Consider the following 18,677-nt stretch of genomic DNA (forward strand, 5'->3'; position numbering starts at 1 on the left):
CATTTATAGGTAAAGTTGATCCGGGGAAAATCCGATTGCCTCTCGTGGGATCAGGAAGGAATTTTTTACCCTGCTTTAGCAAATTGGATCATGCTCTGCTGGGGGTTTTTGCCTTCCTCTGGATCAACTGTGGGTATAGAATTGGGTATATGGGATTGTATGATATTATTATTATTATTTTTTTTTTTGTGGTTGAACTAGATGGACTGTGTAACTATGTAACTATGTAAGCTCTGATTTTCATTTAGACGACCCCTTGTGGGGCAGGGGTCCTTCTTTAACCTCTGGAGGGCAGCTGGGAATGCCTTCATTCAGAAGGTCAAATGGGATGGGAGTATTAACCACTTGACCACTGGGCACTTAAACACCCTTAATAACCAGACCAATTTTCAGCTTTTGGTGCTCTCACATTTTGAATGACAATTACTCAGTCATGCAACACTGTACCCATATGACATTTTTGTCCTTTTTTTCACACAAATAGAGCTTTCTTTTGGTGGTATTTAATCACCGCTGGGTTTTTTTTTTTTGTGGTATAAAAGAAAAAAGACCGAAAATTCTGTAAAAAAATGAAATTTTCTTCGTTTCTGTTATAAAATTTAGCAGATTAGTAATTTTTCTTCATAAATTTTGGCCAAAATCTATGGTGACAATATCTGAAAATTGATCACACCCAAAGGACTGAAGGCCTATTTCAATTCTTGAGACCCTAACATGCCAGAAAAGTACAAATACCCCCAAAATGACCCCTTTTTGGAAAGAAGACATTCCAAGGTATTTAGTAAGAGGCATGATGAGTTTTTTGAAGTTGTAATTTTTTCCCACAATGCTTTGCAAAATCAAGATTTTTTTTCCTTTTTTTTTCACAAAATTGTCATATTATATGTTTATTTCTCACACACAGGATATGCATCCAACATGCAGGGAGCACCATCAGGCGTTCTGGAGCACCCAGGCCAATTCTGACATTTCTCTCCTACATGTAAAAATCATCAATTATTTGCTAGAAAATTACATAGAACCCCAAAACATTATATATATTTTTTTAGCAAAGACCCTAGAGAATACAATGGTGGTCGTTGCAACTCTTTATCTCGCACGGTATTTGCGCAGCAATTTTTCGATCGCTTTTTTTTGTGCTTAAAAAAAAACAAAGCAGTAAAGTTAGCCCAATTTTTGCATAATGTGAAGGATGAAGTTATGCTGAGTAAATAGATACCTAACATTTCACCCTTCAAAATTGCACATGCTCGTGGAATGGCGCCAAACGTCGCTACTTAAAAATTCCCATAGGCAGCGTTTTAAATTTTTTTACTGGTTACATGTTTTGAGTTACAGAGGAGGTCTAGGGCAAGAATTATTGCTCTTGCTCTAATGTTCACAGTGATACCTCACATGTGTGGTTTGAACACCGTTTTCATATGTGGGCAGTACTTATGTATGCGTTCGCTTCTGCATGCGAGCACATGGGGACAGGGGCGCTTTCAATTTTTAATTTTTTTTATTGTTCATTTTACTTTATTTATTTTAGTTTGACATTTTTTTCCCCAAAAATACATTTTTTGATCACTTTTATTCCTATTACAAGGAATTTAAACATCCCTAGTAAAAGGAATATGGCATGACAGGTCCTCTTTACAGTGAGATATGGGGTCAATAAGACCCCACATCTCACCTCTAGGCTGGGAAGCCTGAAATAAAAAAAAAGATTCTGGCTTTGATCGTATTGGCGAGTCGGTAGAAGCACCGGAGGGCGGCGAGGGGGGGGGGTGGTTTGGAGACGTCTATGGCTGGGTATTGCAGGGTATCACCGAGTATGGCTCGGTATGGCTGGGTATCTCCGAGTATGGCTGGGTATGGCAGAGTATTGGCGGGGTATTGCAGAGGATTGGCAGGGTATTGCAGAGTATTGGCTGGTATTGCAGAGTATTGGCGGGTATTGCAGAGTATTGGCTGGTATTGCAGAGTATTGGCGGGGTATTGCAGAGTATTGGCGGGGTATTGCAGAGTATTGGCGGGTATTGAAGAGTATTGGCTGGTATTGCACAGTATTGGTGGGTATTGCAGAGTATTGGCGGGTACTGGCAGGGTATTGCAGAGTATTGGCTGGTATTGGTGGGTATTGGCAGGATATTGCAGAGTATTGGCGGGGTATTGCAGAGTATTGGTGGGGTATTGCAGAGTATTGCAGAGTTTTGGCTGGTATTGCAGAGTATTGGCTGGTATTGCAGAGTATTGGCGGATATTGCAGAGTATTGGCTGGTATTGCAGAGTATTGGCGGGTATTGCAGAGTATTGGCGGGTATTGCAGAGTATTGGCGGGTATTACAGAGTATTGGTGGGTATTGCAGAGTATTGGCTGGTATTGCAGAGTATTGGCTGGTATTGCAGAGTATTGGCGAGTATTTCAGAGTTTTGTCTGGTATTGCAGAGTATTGGCGGGTATTTCAGAGTATTGTCTGGTATTGCAGAGTATTGGCGGGTATTGCAGAGTATTGGCTGGTATTGCAGAGTATTGCCAGGGTATTGAGGGATTAAATTCGGTGAGCAGCTATGTGGGCACTGCAGATGCAGCCCACAGCGCTGCTGACACTGATCTCTTCCCCCTCCGCTGTACCGATCGGTACAGAGAGGGGAGGGAGGAACCGGCGTCATAAAATGACGCTGGTTTGTTTACAAGTGATCACTCCATCATTTGACAGAGCGATCACATGGTAAACGGCCGCAATGAGCGGTAGTTTACCGTGATCCGTGATGGACCCGAGTGTGCGCCCCAGAGAGCGCGCAAGAGCAGAATTCTGGGAGGCCATTAATTAACGGCCTCTCAGAGTTAAACAACCGCCCTGTAGCCGTTAATCGGCTATGGGTCGGTTGTTAAGTGGTTAAGGTAATGAGGAATGTCAGTGAAGTACAGCTTAGCTCTGTACACTGGGCCACTCTGGGAGATATTTTCGTTTACCTCCTTCTGGATGGTCACTCCACCATGTTTGGTGTCTGCTTGGCTTATCATCTATTCTCTACTCCATACTCTCTTCATCCCTTTGCATGAAAGTTTATTTATATAGTACTATACATAGAATAAGGCCATGGCTAGTCCCCTTCAAAATTTTAAGACTGTTGGAATAAAAACTAAGATCGGTCAGTGCTTAAAGTGGAACTTCACTCTACCAATCAAAATTGACTACCTTTAATCCTCATGCTGGATTAAGCAGGTGAAACCGCGCTATGGAATGGGTTCTGGCCAGCAGGAATATATATAGGTGTTAATTTATACCTGTAACCTTGTATTTTATATGATTTTTTTATGATGTTTATTGGTTACAATTCTACTTTCTAATTCTTTATCCTAAAAGGTTTATTAGGAGTTTTCTCTGATTTTATGAGGTTGCTGCCACCCTAGTGTGCACAGGCTGCATTGACAACCTGCTTTCATGGAATGGTTCTTAATTATAGGTTACTGGCGCTACCTCCAACCAACTTATTCCAATACCACTATTTATTTCCTCAAACTTTTATGTCTATTACCTCAACCTGTCCCCAGGGACTACGTGAATTGAACCCGTGTTCCGTGTTTTAATTCAGCACCACCCCACTTATCCAACACCTCAAACTCAAACCAAAAGTGATTAAGCACCACTTTATATCTCCTCTACTAGGTGAGCTGATACCACTTATTCTACATATAATTTCATTAGTACTTCAAATCAAAAAATGTAAGTATAAGTGAAAAAGTGATAAATGATTAATAAACCTCTACCGCAAAAAAACCAAAACCAAATTTTTTTTTTAAAAATCCAAACAAAAAAGACAAAAAAAACATAAAAAACCCAAAAAAGAAGGTAAAAAAACAGAAAAAACCCCCAAAAAAAGGGGGGAGAGAAAAAGCTTCCAGGTGTTATATAGTGCAAACACTTCCTAACTGGGAAGCAAAACTACCTTCAATTTTTGTACAAATTACTTGTGCTAATTATTAAATATCCCAAATATCCCTACATTAGTAAATGTGAAAAATATAAAGAAATATATAAAAAGTCCGATTACATCCAGTGATATATGTACCAATCCAAAACCATATAAAATTGTGAAAGGATCAATAAGGCAAATATATATACAAAATAACCAGTGTATGTATCATAAAAATATTTCAGTCCACAGTGAGTCTTCTATAGCCGTATCAATGTGCCATTACACCTCTTCAAAATACAGGAAAGGTGACTTTCGTGAGAGTGCCTGCGCTTTATTAGTGACTTTCGTGCTTGTTCCCCCTCAAGGATCCCCACTCACCAGATCCATTCACCCCCTAAGGGGTTATACGCCCATAATCTGTATCCCGTTTGTCCGGAGATTCCACCAACTAGTTGTGTCTTCAGCGGATCCTTCTCAGGGTTTTTTGTAAAGAGATGCAGGTAGATCCTTATATCCACTAGTAATTCCTCAAATAAAAGAAAATTCCCTCATGGTGTAGTATTTTTGATTATACTTGGGAAAGAGGGGAGAACAGTCTGATATTCTTCTTTAAGGCAGGTATTTTTAATTATGTAGAAACAGTAGGAGGCTAGTATCCACTTAAAAAAATGCTTTATTACCAAAAACTTTATACAACACTGTATGCAAAACAAGGGTTTTTTTTATGCAAGATGCAGTTTAACAAACCATACATCAGCATACACCGTATATGAATTGTATTATACGGCTAACAAAAAAAGAACCAAAAGGAACGAAAAAAAGGGAAAAACTGCGCTACGGAATACAAATGGTATTGAACGGAAGCTGCAATTCAAATGTACACCAAGAATACACCAAACAGAAATAGAAAAAAAGAAAAAAGAAAGAACTGCGCTAACCACGAATACCCAAAGTGAGTAGGGTATGTATATGTGCCAGACCCACAATATGGGTCTTAGTATCTTAATGTCTCTAAGACCACCTCCAAAATATAGTGCAAACCATATACAGATAAGTGCAATAAAATACAAAAACAAACCATAAATGTGTGTCAATAGTGTGAATTCCCCAAACACAATATGAGTATATCAAACTCAGTGCATATACCTCTAGAAAATAAAAAATAGAATAGAATATGAAAAAAATGTTTACAATTTTTTTCCATAAATGAACTATCAGAAAAAAAGATTGTATTTAGAGACACTCTATATAATGTCCATATAGTCATATATCAAAAAATAATAATAGAATGTCCATATAGTAAACGAACACCAGTGAAGTAAAACTTCAAGTGGAGTACAGCAGTGAAGACCAAACTTCAAACAGCTGAGTTATAAGTACACAAATTAATAATCTTCTCCAAAGATGTACTGTGCTTTTCCCATCACCGAATGAGTGAATTGGCTCCTTACCAGATCCAAGCGACCCCCCGTTACAGAGGGTCACCACAGGCGACAATAGTCAAAGGATATCCGGATAGCGATTCCTCCTCAAGCGATCCTGAATCTTTCACGCGATAGGGTTATGGCTGTTATTCCACATATCACTCCCAACTCAACGTGGTATCACATAGGGAAAAACATAGGCTCCAGATAGTGTAAAACCAAATGACTTTAATTTGCAAAAACGAACGTATACACTTACATAAAAGACTTTAAAAGCAGGTTCAAAACAGAAGCGTGCACCGGCCGGATGCACGCCAACGCAGAAACCGACCCGTCCTTCCTGGTCCAAAAAGAACGAACACGACTGGGGTGACGTCGACACGTTCGCACCGCCCTACGCGTTTCGTAATAATTTACGTCGTCCAGGGGCCTATGTTTTTCCCTATGTGATACCACGTTGAGTTGGGAGTGATATGTGGAATAACAGCCATAACCCTATCGCGTGAAAGATTCAGGATCGCTTGAGGAGGAATCGCTATCCGGATATCCTTTGACTATTGTCGCCTGTGGTGACCCTCTGTAACGGGGGGTCGCTTGGATCTGGTAAGGAGCCAATTCACTCATTCGGCACAGTACATCTTTGGAGAAGATTATTAATTTGTGTACTTATAACTCAGCTGTTTGAAGTTTGGTCTTCACTGCTGTACTCCACTTGAAGTTTTACTTCACTGGTGTTCGTTTACTATATGGACATTCTATTATTATTTTTTGATATATGACTATATGGACATTATATAGAGTGTCTCTAAATACAATCTTTTTTTCTGATAGTTCATTTATGGAAAAAAATTGTAAACATTTTTTTCATATTCTATTCTATTTTTTATTTTCTAGAGGTATATGCACTGAGTTTGATATACTCATATTGTGTTTGGGGAATTCACACTATTGACACGCATTTATGGTTTGTTTTTGTATTTTATTGCACTTATCTGTATATGGTTTGCACTATATTTTGGAGGTGGTCTTAGAGACATTAAGATACTAAGACCCATATTGTGGGTCTGGCACATATACATACCCTACTCACTTTGGGTATTCGTGGTTAGCGCAGTTCTTTCTTTTTTCTAAAAAAAGAACCAACCCTTTTCAGCAAAAAAAGAAAAACAATATATCTTTAAAAAATGTAAAATAAAAACAAAAATACAAACCAAAAAGATAAAAATAAATATAACGCACTGATTCCGGAGTGCAAAAAATATATATATATATACCAAAAAATCCACAAATTGTAAGAGTAAAAAATGTAAAATAAAAATAAAATCCAAAGTCACCTACAGCCCTTGCAGCAATAACTGCACTTCGTCCCAAAAAAGCCCTATTCCCCCAGTGCTAGAGTCCCCTTACTGCAATGGAGTTAGATGATGGTCTCCCCAGGGGACCGTTTACCAGGCTTAAGTAGGTTAAGAATGGGGCTATGTAGGTGAAAACAGCCAATATAGGATGAAAAAACCATAAAGGTTAAAAGGATTTGAAAGGTTGTTATTGGGCTCGCTTTCTTCAGCCCAAGTATTCAAACTAGCCGGTCCGCCGCGATGCAATTCCCCTGAACGCTCGGCGTGCGCTCCAGGCTGCGTTCCAGCGGGTCTGGCGCACCGGAAGTGACGTGTGTGCGTAATGACGCTGTACGCGTTTCGTCAGAGACGTCCTCAGCAGCGATCTTACATTTTTTAAAGATATATTGTTTTTCTTTTTTTGCTGAAAAGGGTTGGTTATTTTTTTGTTAGCCGTATAATACAATTCATATACGGTGTATGCTGATGTATGGTTTGTTAAACTGCATCTTGCATAAAAAAAACCCTTGTTTTGCATACAGTGTTGTATAAAGTTTTTGGTAATAAAGCATTTTTTTAAGTGGATACTAGCCTCCTACTGTTTCTACATAATTAAAAATACCTGCCTTAAAGAAGAATATCAGACTGTTCTCCCCTCTTTCCCAAGTATAATCAAAAATACTACACCATGAGGGAATTTTCTTTTATTTGAGGAATTACTAGTGGATATAAGGATCTACCTGCATCTCTTTACAAAAAACCCTGAGAAGGATCCGCTGAAGACACAACTAGTTGGTGGAATCTCCGGACAAACGGGATACAGATTATGGGCGTATAACCCCTTAGGGGGTGAATGGATCTGGTGAGTGGGGATCCTTGAGGGGGAACAAGCACGAAAGTCACTAATAAAGCGCAGGCACTCTCACGAAAGTCACCTTTCCTGTATTTTGAAGAGGTGTAATGGCACATTGATACGGCTATAGAAGACTCACTGTGGACTGAAATATTTTTATGATACATACACTGGTTATTTTGTATATATATTTGCCTTATTGATCCTTTCACAATTTTATATGGTTTTGGATTGGTACATATATCACTGGATGTAATCGGACTTTTTATATATTTCTTTATATTTTTCACATTTACTAATGAAGGGATATTTGGGATATTTAATAATTAGCACAAGTAATTTGTACAAAAATTGAAGGTAGTTTTGCTTCCCAGTTAGGAAGTGTTTGCACTATATAACACCTGGAAGCTTTTTCTCTCCCCCCTTTTTTTGGGGTTTTTTTCTGTTTTTTTACCTTCTTTTTTGGGTTTTTTATGTTTTTTTTGTCTTTTTTGTTTGGATTTTTTTTAAAAATTTTTGGTTTTGGTTTTTTTGCGGTAGAGGTTTTTATTAATCATTTATCACTTTTTCACTTATACTTACATTTTTTGATTTGAAGTACTAATGAAATTATATGTAGAATAAGTGGTATCAGCTCACCTAGTAGAGGAGATATAAAGTGGTGCTTAATCACTTTTGGTTTGAGTTTGAGGTGTTGGATAAGTGGGGTGGTGCTGAATTAAAACACGGAACACGGGTTCAATTCACGTAGTCCCTGGGGACAGGTTGAGGTAATAGACATAAAAGTTTGAGGAAATAAATAGTGGTATTGGAATAAGTTGGTTGGAGGTAGCGCCAGTAACCTATAATTAAGAACCATTTAATCCTCATGCTGCTAGCATTGGTAAATAAATGGGAACGTATTTCATATTTACTTGTTTTAAACATTTTTTCTATATTTCTTTAGTTACTTCCTGGTTTCTTGGCAAGGCCAATGATGTCATACATCCCAGGAGTCTTCGGTAGGGGAGAAGAGGAGGAAGGGGTTTTTCAGCTAAGCACACTCTCCTGCATGCATGCCTAAAGTGTTTGTTACCCCAACACTTCATATTCCTAATATGCGGCTGCTGTATGAGAAAGTATTATGTTCTCTTTGTATTGCTTCCTTTATTTGAAATCCCTGGTGTCCTAACCTCGCCGTGTGTATGTAATTTTCTCTTCTGCCTCGAACCCTCCCCCTCACCCCCACCGCTGCCTTCTGGGACCTGTGTGTGTTCCAGAAGACGATGGGGCCATTCAGAAAGTGCAGAACAAGTCACGCATGTGCAGCAGGAAACCGGCTGCTGGTTTCCCTTAGTTGCAATGGTGGCACCTGCACCCGAGCCAATGGAATTGCGGGCTCCCTAGACAGGTAAGTTCCTTATTAAAAGTCAGCAGCTACAGTATTTGTGGTTACTGACTTTTAGAGGCTGGATCTCCGCTGTAACCACATAATGCAGTGTTGTTCAACCTTTTGACCTTCCTGGGCCACCTTGGAAGAAAAGGAATGGTCTTGGACCACACATAAAATATGCTATGAACAAGGCTAGTTGATGAGCACAAAAAGTTAAGCAGATCACAAGTTACAGGTCACTGATATAGATTTTTTATTGTAAAAGTAAAAGAGAGCAACATAAAACTAGTGCGACATGTGATAAACTAACACATCGGTAGCTGGTTGGATGGATGTAGTAGCAATTCTGAATGAATTCTCAAAGTGCTCATTGGATATTTTGGTTCTAAGTTTGCCCTTCATGTGCTTCATCCTTGAAAATAGTTGCTCACAAATATAGGTTCTGCTGAAAAATGATGACATGAATAAGGCGTGATTGTGAAGAATGGGAGATTTTTCTTTGAGAAGATAAAACATAGAAAAGTCCAGTAAAGAGACACTGGGGGTTATTTATGAAAGGCAAATCCACTTTGCCGTCGCGCTAAATCTGAGGGGTAGATCTGAAATGAGTGGAAGCTATGCTTATTTTATCATCCAATCATGTGCAAGCTAAAATGCTGTTTTTTATTTTCCTTGCATGTCCCCCTCGGATCTACAGCGACTTTACTTTCAAGTACACTTGCAGGGCAAAGTGGATTTTCCTTTAGTAAATAACCCCCACTGTCATTTTTTCTTTGGCTGCATGTGTTGTGTTAGGCCGCGTACACACGGGCGGACTGTTCGCCCAACTTTGTTTGTCAAACAGTTTCGGCAAACAGTCCGCTCAAAATTAGCATGGACGGACATGGCCACACACGGCACTTTTTGAGCGGACTGTTTCAGCGAACTGTTTGCCAAACAGTTCGCTCAACTTTTGAAATGAACGGACTCGCCCACGTAAGGCGGAGGCAAATCCGCCCATTTCGAGCGCGTGTACAGGTAGGCGGGGCCCGCGAAGGAGACGTCGCGGGCTCCGCCGCCTGGAATGGACTTAAAGGGGAACCCCAACGCCGAAAAAAATCGGCGTGGGGTCCCCCCAAAGTCCACAACAGACCCTTGTCCGAGCACGCTACCCGGCCGGCCAGGAAAGGGGGGCGAGCGAGCGCGCCCCCCCTCCTGAGCCGTACCAGGCCACGTGCCCTCAACATGGGGGGGTGCCTTGGGGAAGGGGGGGCCACGCGGCCCCCCCACCTCAAAGCACCTTGTCCCCATGTTGATGAGGACAAGGGCCTCTTCCCGACAACCCTGGCCGTTGGTTGTCGGGGTCTGCGGGCGGGGGGCTTATCGGAATCCGGGAGCCCCCTTTAAGAAGGGGGCCCCCGGATACCGGCCCCCCACCCTATGTGAATGAGTATGGGGTACAATGTACCCCTACCCATTCACCTGTGAAATAAAGTACAAAAAAAAACACAACACAGAGAAAAAATATTTTATTGCACAGCTCCGGGGGGCTTCCGTCTTCGGGGGTCTTCTCGCCGGACTCCTCCGCTATCTTCGTGTAGCTCTTTTACTAGCGGAGGAGCCCGGCTTTCTTCCTCCCCGCCGCCGGCCTCTTCTCCCGACTTCGGGGGTCTTGTCCCCCTCTTCGGTTCTTCTGCCGGGCCACCGCGCCTTCTTGTAGCTCTTTTACAGGCGGTGGCCCGGTCTTCTGTCGCCGCTGCCTTCCGTTCTTCTGTCGCCGCCTTCGGTTCTTCTGCCGGGCCACCGCGCCTTCTTGTAGCTCTTTTACAGGCGGTGGCCCGGTCTTCTGTCGCCGCTGTCGCTGTCGCCGTCGCCGCCTTCCGTTCTTCTTCTTCTTCTTCTTCTTGTTCTTCTTCTTCTTCCCCAGGAGATGTTGACACGTCGCTCTCTCCGGCCGGAATGCCAGAGCCGCGCTGTGCGGTCACTTATATAGTGACAATGGGGCGGTGTCACATGGTATATGTCACATGGGTTGGTCACATGGTGACCCCGCCCCCTTACGATGTCATAGTCCCCATGTGACATCAACCCATGTGACCAACCCATGTGACATATACCATGTGACACCGCCCCATTGTCACTATATAAGTGACCGCACAGCGCGGCTCTGGCATTCCGGCCGGAGAGATCGACGTGTCAACATCTCCTGGGGAAGAAGAAGAAGAACAAGAAGAAGAAGAAGAACGGAAGGCGGCGACGGCGACAGCGGCGACAGAAGACCGGGCCACCGCCTGCTCGCTCGCCCCCCTTTCCTGGCCGGCCGGGTAGCGTGCTCGGACAAGGGTCTGTTGTGGACTTTGGGGGAACCCCCACGCCGATTTTTTTCGGCGTTGGGGTTCCCCTTTAAGCCCATTCCAGGCGGCGGAGCCCGCGACGTCTCCGTCGCGGGCCCCGCCTACCTTCACACGCGCTCGAAATGAGCGGACTTTCCTCAGAGCGGGAACAGTTTGCTCATTTCGAAAGTAGCCTACACACGGGCGGACTGTTCGCTCAAACACAGTTTCAGCGGACAGTTTTTCGGAATTTCCGAAAGAATTTGTCCGTCAAACTGTCCGCTGAAACTGTCCGCTGAAAGCCCACACACGAGCGGACTGTCCGCCCAAACACTGTTCAGTGGACAAGGTTGGGCGAACAGTCCGCCCGTGTGTACGCGGCCTTAAAGCCGGAGTCCGCTGGGAGTCCGCCGTTTTTTTTTTTTTAAAAGCCAGCAGCTACAAATACTGCAGCTGCTGACTTTTAAAATAGTGACACTTACCCGCCCAGCGCGCCCGCGATGTCGTCACCTGAAGCCGATCTCTAGATCGTCTCTCGGGTGCTGCCGCCGCCATCTTGGGTATGGGAATCAGGAAGTGGAGCCTTTCGGCTTCATTTCCCGGTTCCCTACTGCGCATGCACGAGTCGCGCTGCGCAATAAGGATGGTCCCCACTGTCTCTGGGATCCGTGTGTTACCCAGCAGGCAGCGGGGGACTTTCGTAAAGGGGTGTCGATTCTGCGGAAAGGGGCGTACCTTCTGCAGAATCTACGCCGGAAGTGGGTGCAGATACCTGTACTGTACAGGTACCTACACCCCCCTCCCCCCTGAAAGGTGCCAATTGTGGCGCCGGAGGGGGGGGGGATTCCAATGAGCGGAAGGTCCACTTTAGGGTGGACCTTTGCTTTAACTTTGTTTTTTAAGTTTACTATTTTCTGTTAAGCCGCATTCATAACCGCCTGGGGCCGTAAGTGGCCTCTGGACCACAGGTTGGACACCTCTGCCCTAATGTCTGCAAAGCAGGTTTTCTTTTCAACCACAGAGATCACACTAGACTAAGGATGAGCCGAACACCCCCCGTTTGGTTCGCACCAGAACCTGCGAACAGACCTATACTTTGTGTGAACTTTAGAACCCTATTAAAGTCTATGGGACTCGAACGTTCACAATCTAAAGTGCTAATTTTAAAGGCTAATATGCAAGTTACTGTCCTAAAAAGTGTTTGGGGCCGTTTTTTCAGGAGCAGTGATTTTAATAATGATTAAAGTGAAAAAATAAAAGTGTAATATTTAAATTTCGGACCTGGGGGGTGTCTATAGTATGCCTGTGAAGGGGCGCATGTTTCCCGTGCTTAGAACTGTCCCTGCACAAAGTGTAATTTTGCAAGGAAAAAAAGTCTTTTAAAATCAATTTCCATTGTCGGCTCCCGTAATACAGAGAACACTCAATGAGTGTTCTCTGTATTAGCCGACAATTCATTAATTGATAAAAAAAGCGTGGGGGTTCCCCTAAATTCAATTACCAGGCCCTTCAGGATTGGTATGGATATTAAGGGGAACCCCGTGTCAAATAAAAAAAAAAAAATTGACGTGGGGGTCCCCCAAATATCCATACCAGACCCTTCAAGTCTGGTATGGATAATAAGGGGAACCCCGCATCAAAATTTTAAAACATTTAAAAAGGGGACCCCCAGATGCTGCCCCCCCTGTTTGAAATGGTAAGGGGGTACAGACCCCCAAAGCATGCTCCCAATGTTGAGGGCATGTGGCCTGGTATGGTTCAGGAGGGGGGCGCTCTCTCGTCCCCCCCTCTTTTCCTGCGGCCTGCCAGGTTGCGTGCTCGGATAAAGGGTCTGGTATGGATTTTTAGGGGGACCCCCACGGCAATTTTTTTTAAAATTTGATGCGGGGTTCCCCTTAATATCCATACCAGACCTGAAGGGCCTGGTAATTGAATTTAGGGGAACCCCCACGCTTTTTTTTTTTATCAATGAATGAATTGTCGGCTAATACAGAAAACACTCATTGAGCGTTCTCTGTATTACGGGAGCCGACAATGGAAAGTGATTTTAAAATACTTTTTTTCCTTGCGAAATGAGACTTTGTGCAGGGACAGTTCTAAGCACGGGAAACATCCTTGCAGTGGCGGATTACCAAATAAGTAGAGTAGGCGCCGACCTATAGGCCGCATGCTGTTTAGAAGCCCCATGACAATAGATTAGAATAATATTTCTTTTTCACACCCCCGCATCCCTCTTCCTTGCTCCTCTATTCACCTCTCCCTTACCTCCTCCTAACCCTTCCTCCCCCTTTTTTCCTTTGTGTTTTTCTTTTTTCTGTCCCTAGTAAACCATTGGAAAGATATCTCCCATGCGACTTTGTTGCAGCGATAGAAACCGCACAATTGGAATGTATAAAAAAACTATTTTTTGAATAAGAAAATAATAATAAATGTTAATAAAGATAATTTTTTTTTATATATTCCAGTTGTGATTTCCATTGCTACAACAAAGTCCCATGAAAGATATCTTTCCGAACCTTTTATTACATTGATAGGATCAATAATTGTTGATACGTTGGTTACTTTGCTATTGGGTATCTGCATGTACACTGCATTCGTACCTCTTTTTACAACAAAATTAAAACATACTGAATAAAAAATAATATTGATTTGATTTTGAAAGAAAATTGTAGTGAAGCTTTCTTAAATTGTTTTACAAAAGATAACAAAAATGAATCAATGCAAAGAAACAAAAACTTTACATTAAAGACTCTATGGAGAAAATACTATATTATTGTAATGTACCCAGTATAACAACTTACAGTGGTTCTAAATTGGGGCCAAGCCCTGTTCAATGGGTTTTATTTACTAAAGGCAATTCCACTGTGCACTACAAGTGCAATGCACGTGCACTTGGAAGAGCACTTGGAAATGCAGTCCCTGTAGATCTGAGAGTGACATGCAGGGAATATAAAAAAAACTGTATTTTTGCTTGCACGTGATTGGATGATAAAATCAGCAGAGCTTCCTCTCATTTCAGATCTTCCCCTCATCTTCCTCTCATTTCAGCACTTCCAAGTGCACTTCCAAATGGACTTGCAGTGCACTTGTAGTGCACAGGGGATTTGCCTTTATTATATCAGCTCCTGTGTGTCTTATGGACACACAGTGCAGGGCTCGGGAGCAAGCATGCACGATACCAAGCGATACGATACCATACCAAGCTGCTTACTATAGGGGCACTCAGAGAAGAGGAGGAGCCAGGAGCTCCAGCCAGGGACCTGAGAAGTGGATTTGGGCTGCTCTGTGCATAACCATTGCACAAAGCAGGTAAGTATTAAATGTTTGTTATTTTATTTTTATTTTTATTAATCACTTGCCGCTCGCTATATAGCAAAATGACGGGGCAAAGTGGCTTCAATATCCTGACCGGAAGTCATATGACATCCAGAGGATAATAATAGCCGCTGTTCGCCCGTGGTGGGGGCAAGCATCGCGGCGATTGGTGGTGCTGTGTGTCAGTCTGACACACCACTACACCGATCTTGCTAAAGAGTCTCCAATGGAGACTCTTTACCATGTGATCAGCCGTGTTCAATCATGGGTGATCACAGTGTAAACAGGAAGAACCCTTGATCGGTTTTTCCTCACTCGTGTCTGTCAGACACGAGTAGAGGAGAGCTGATTGACTGCTCCTCTCACAGAGAGGATCTGCGCTGATTGATTATCACAGCCCCCATGAGGATGCCCACACTGGACCACAAGGGACACCCCTAGGACCACCATGGACATCACTAGGACCACCAGGGATGTCACCACCAGGTATGCCACCCTAGACCACCAGGGATGTCAATCAGTGCCCACAATGGATGCGAATCAGTGCCCACAATGGGTATCACTGATTGGCAGGCATTATTGTTTGGCACTGATTGGCATCTATTCGTACCATCAATTAGTGTTCATCAGTGCCACCTATCAGTGTCCACCCATGCCCATCTGTGCCACCTACCTATGCCCATCTGTGCTGCCTATCAGTGGCCATCTGCACTGCCTGTCAGTGCCCATCAGTGCCACCTATGTGCCCCCATCAGTGCTGCATATAAATGCCACCTATTAGTGCCCATCCATGCCGCATATCAGTGCTCATTTGTGCTGCCTATCAGTGCCCATCCGCACCACCTTTCAGTGCCCATCATTGCCACCTATGTGTACCCATCAGTGCTGAATATCAATGCCACCTATGAGTGCCCATCAGTGCCGCCTATCAGTGCCGCATAGTAGTGTCCATCGTCAGTGTCCATCAGTACCACCTCATCAGTGCCACCTCATTGGTGCCAACTCATCGGTGCCCATCAGTGCCGCCATATGAGTGCCCCTTACTGAAGGAGAAAACTCACTTATTTACAACGTTTTGTAACAGAAACAAAAAAAACGATTTTTTTTCAAAATTTTCGTTTTTTTTAATTTGTTTAGCAGAAAATTAAAATTCCATTGACAGTTGGTAAAGTGCTGTGTGACAACGGTGCCAATCTGCTTAGCGCATTGAAACAGGCAAAAATTACACACATGCCATGCATGGCACACTTTTTAAACTTGGTCGTGCAGCGATTCGTTGTCAAATACCCTGGGGTCCAGGACATCTTGCGGCAGGCAAGAAAAATCTCGGCCCATTTCAGAAGATCTTACACGGCCATGGCTCGCCTTGCTGACATTCAGCGGCGACACAATCTGCTGGTCAGATGTCTTGTTTGCGATTGCCCGACGCAATGGAACTCAACCTTCTATATGCTTGATAGGCTGCTCCAGCAGAAATGTGCAGTTAACGTCTACCTGTATGAACTCTGCGGCAGAACAGGTTCTGGGGAGCTGTTTATTTTTTCACCATGCCAGTGGCTGCTCATGCGCAACGCATGCAGACTTCTGCGGCCATTTGATGAGATCACCAAATTGGTCAGTCATAGCCATGGCGCCATCAGTGACATGGTACCTTATGCCTTCTTTATGGAGCGTGCATTGCGTCGTGTCATTGATCAAGCCATGGAGAAGCAGGAGCAGGAAGTCGCAATGCTGGATGAATTCCCAGGGGGGCCTACTCTATCTGAGACAAGTCTACAACAGGAGTCTGAAGAGGAGTCAGAGGAGGATGGTGCCGGGGCGGATGAGGAGGAGCAAGAAGATCATGCTTTAAGCCTTTCTGGGATCCCTATTGTTGTGCGTGGATGGGGAGAGGAGAACGAGGAGGACGACATTATCCTGGATGATGAGCAGGAGCCTGGCCACCGCACCACTTCCAGTTTAGTGCAAATGGGGGCCTTCATGCTCCAGTGTTTTAACAGGGACCCTTGTATAAAAAGCATAAGGGTCAAGGACCAGTACTGGGTGGCAACGTACTTAGACCCCCGGTACAAACACAAAAAGACGGAAATGTTACCACCATCACAGAGGGCTGTCAGAATGGAGCTCTTCCAGGCCTTGCTTCGAGAAATGCTGCATTCTGCTTTTGCTGGCAGAGGAGCAATTCCCACTCCCAGAGAAAGAGTTGCGGGTACCAATCCAACAGCGCCTGCAAGAAGAGGGCGGTTTGAAGATGTGTTGGTGACTTCTGATATGAGGTCATTCTTTCAGCCAACCCATCAACAGGTGTCATCCGGATCCAGCATCAGGGAACGCCAAGACCGACAGATGTCCGACTACATCGGGTTAACGGCCGATGTGGAAGCTCTGAGGAGTGATGAACCCCTGGACTACTGGGTGGGCAGGCTTGACCTCTGGCCAGAGCTTGCCCAGTTTTCAATGGAACTGTTGGCTTGCCCCTCCTCCAGTGTCCTGTCCGAAAGGATATTCAGCGCAGCGTGACCGATAAGTGCACTCGCCTAGCTCACGACAGTGTTGACTACCTCACATTTATAAAAAATGAATGAGGCATGGATCTCGGAGGAATTCAACACATGTGACCAGTAGACCATGTATATCTCTATAAACAATTTATTTAATCAAGCACACAGACCTTTTTTCTAGATTTGGCTCACTTCCTTGTACAAAAAAAGCACACTGTACTATATGCCCGTACCCCCCCCCCTCCCCTCCCGGTTGAAGAGGTTGAGTGGTGTCATATTTTTGGTGCCCAGCAGCGTGTTGCTAGTATCGGTGCTGGTGTCAGTGTTCTATATCACAGTGCTGGTGTCAGTGCTCTATATCACGGTGCTGGTGTCAGTGTTCTGTATCACGGTGCTGGTGATCATCTTCTGCACCCTCTTCATAGCGTACCCTGACCTTTCCTGAATTGTCAATATTTCACATATAAAAAAAGAATGCTTGTAGTTGTTGATCCCAGATTCACTGGGACTATGTTTGCACAGCTAGTAATTATTTTGTGGCTGGAAATATGACCTGTAGGTTTTCAAAGTTCGCCTGCCATTGAAGTCAATGGGGCCCACCGCAAACTTTGCGGTTCAAGAACTTCCGGACGCAGTCGCAGTTCGCGTTCGCGAAACGCCCCGCCAGGAAATTCGTCCATCTCTAGGGGCGTGGCACCGTTGCTGAGGATGTCTATGACGAAATGCATACAACGGAGTCACACACACGACGTCACTTCCGGTCCACTGAGTTCGTGGAGCGCAGCTGGAACGCACGCTACTCCTCCACGATCTCCCTGCTACGGCGCAAAGTTTTTTTCTTAAGCCTATTGCTTTATTATTATTTTTTATTTTTAACTTTGATCTTTCACTCTGAGCTGCTTGCATAGATATGGCTATTGTTTATACAGACATTTGAGTATAAATATGGCATGTACCATCTGGCTCCTATAGAGAGCCTTATGTAGCCATACACAGTGGTCATATATATATCTTTTTGATTCTGATCTTATATGCCAGCTTTGGGGCCACATATATAAATATTATTTTGATGAAGAATATATATATTTTTAATTTAATACATTTTTTATGAATTTTCAATTTTATTTATTTTGTGATTTTTTGGATTTGTGAATAACAATTTTTGGCATTTAAATCATTAAAAAGCTTTTTAAACAATATATTTTTTTGCGTTGGATATATAAACATACAAATCCATACACAATTTTTGGGGACTGTCTGCCAACGTTTTTATCCTGTGGTGACGAACATATTACACTATTGAGGATTGGTCTTTTTTCCTTCTGAGGAAACATCTGCCCGATGATCACCATTTGAAAAGAAGCACCATCTGGGTACCAACCACACAACAAGGAGGTGGAAGTATTCGATATAAGACGTACACAGGCGGAGATACTACATGCCCGTAACCCCTTAGGGGGATAGGAATGTGGTGAGTGGGGACCCAAAAGGGGCACGAGCATAGAAGTCACTGGATTTATGTGAACACAAAAGTCACCTTTTTAGAGGCATCTGGAACTTCATGAGACATTTATTGAGCTTTATATATACAGCTTTCACTGAGCACTTTTTGGGATATTATTGTTGTGTATTTTAGCAAATCTCACAATTTTTTTCACCT

The 18,677-nt window shown here is 43.4% G+C and overlaps 1 protein-coding gene across 1 annotated transcript in view; it reads left to right on the plus strand.

Moving 5' to 3' along the window:
* LOC143923952 (bile salt export pump-like) overlaps positions 1-18,677 on the plus strand; it is a 156,933-nt gene that overhangs the window by 62,468 nt on the left and 75,788 nt on the right. The window lies entirely within an intron of this gene.

This window comes from Lithobates pipiens, unplaced genomic scaffold, assembly GCF_037356315.1.
Source record: "Lithobates pipiens isolate NorthernLeopardFrog02 unplaced genomic scaffold, aLitPip1_a1.2 Scaffold_22, whole genome shotgun sequence".
Lineage (NCBI taxonomy): Eukaryota > Metazoa > Chordata > Amphibia > Anura > Ranidae > Lithobates > Lithobates pipiens.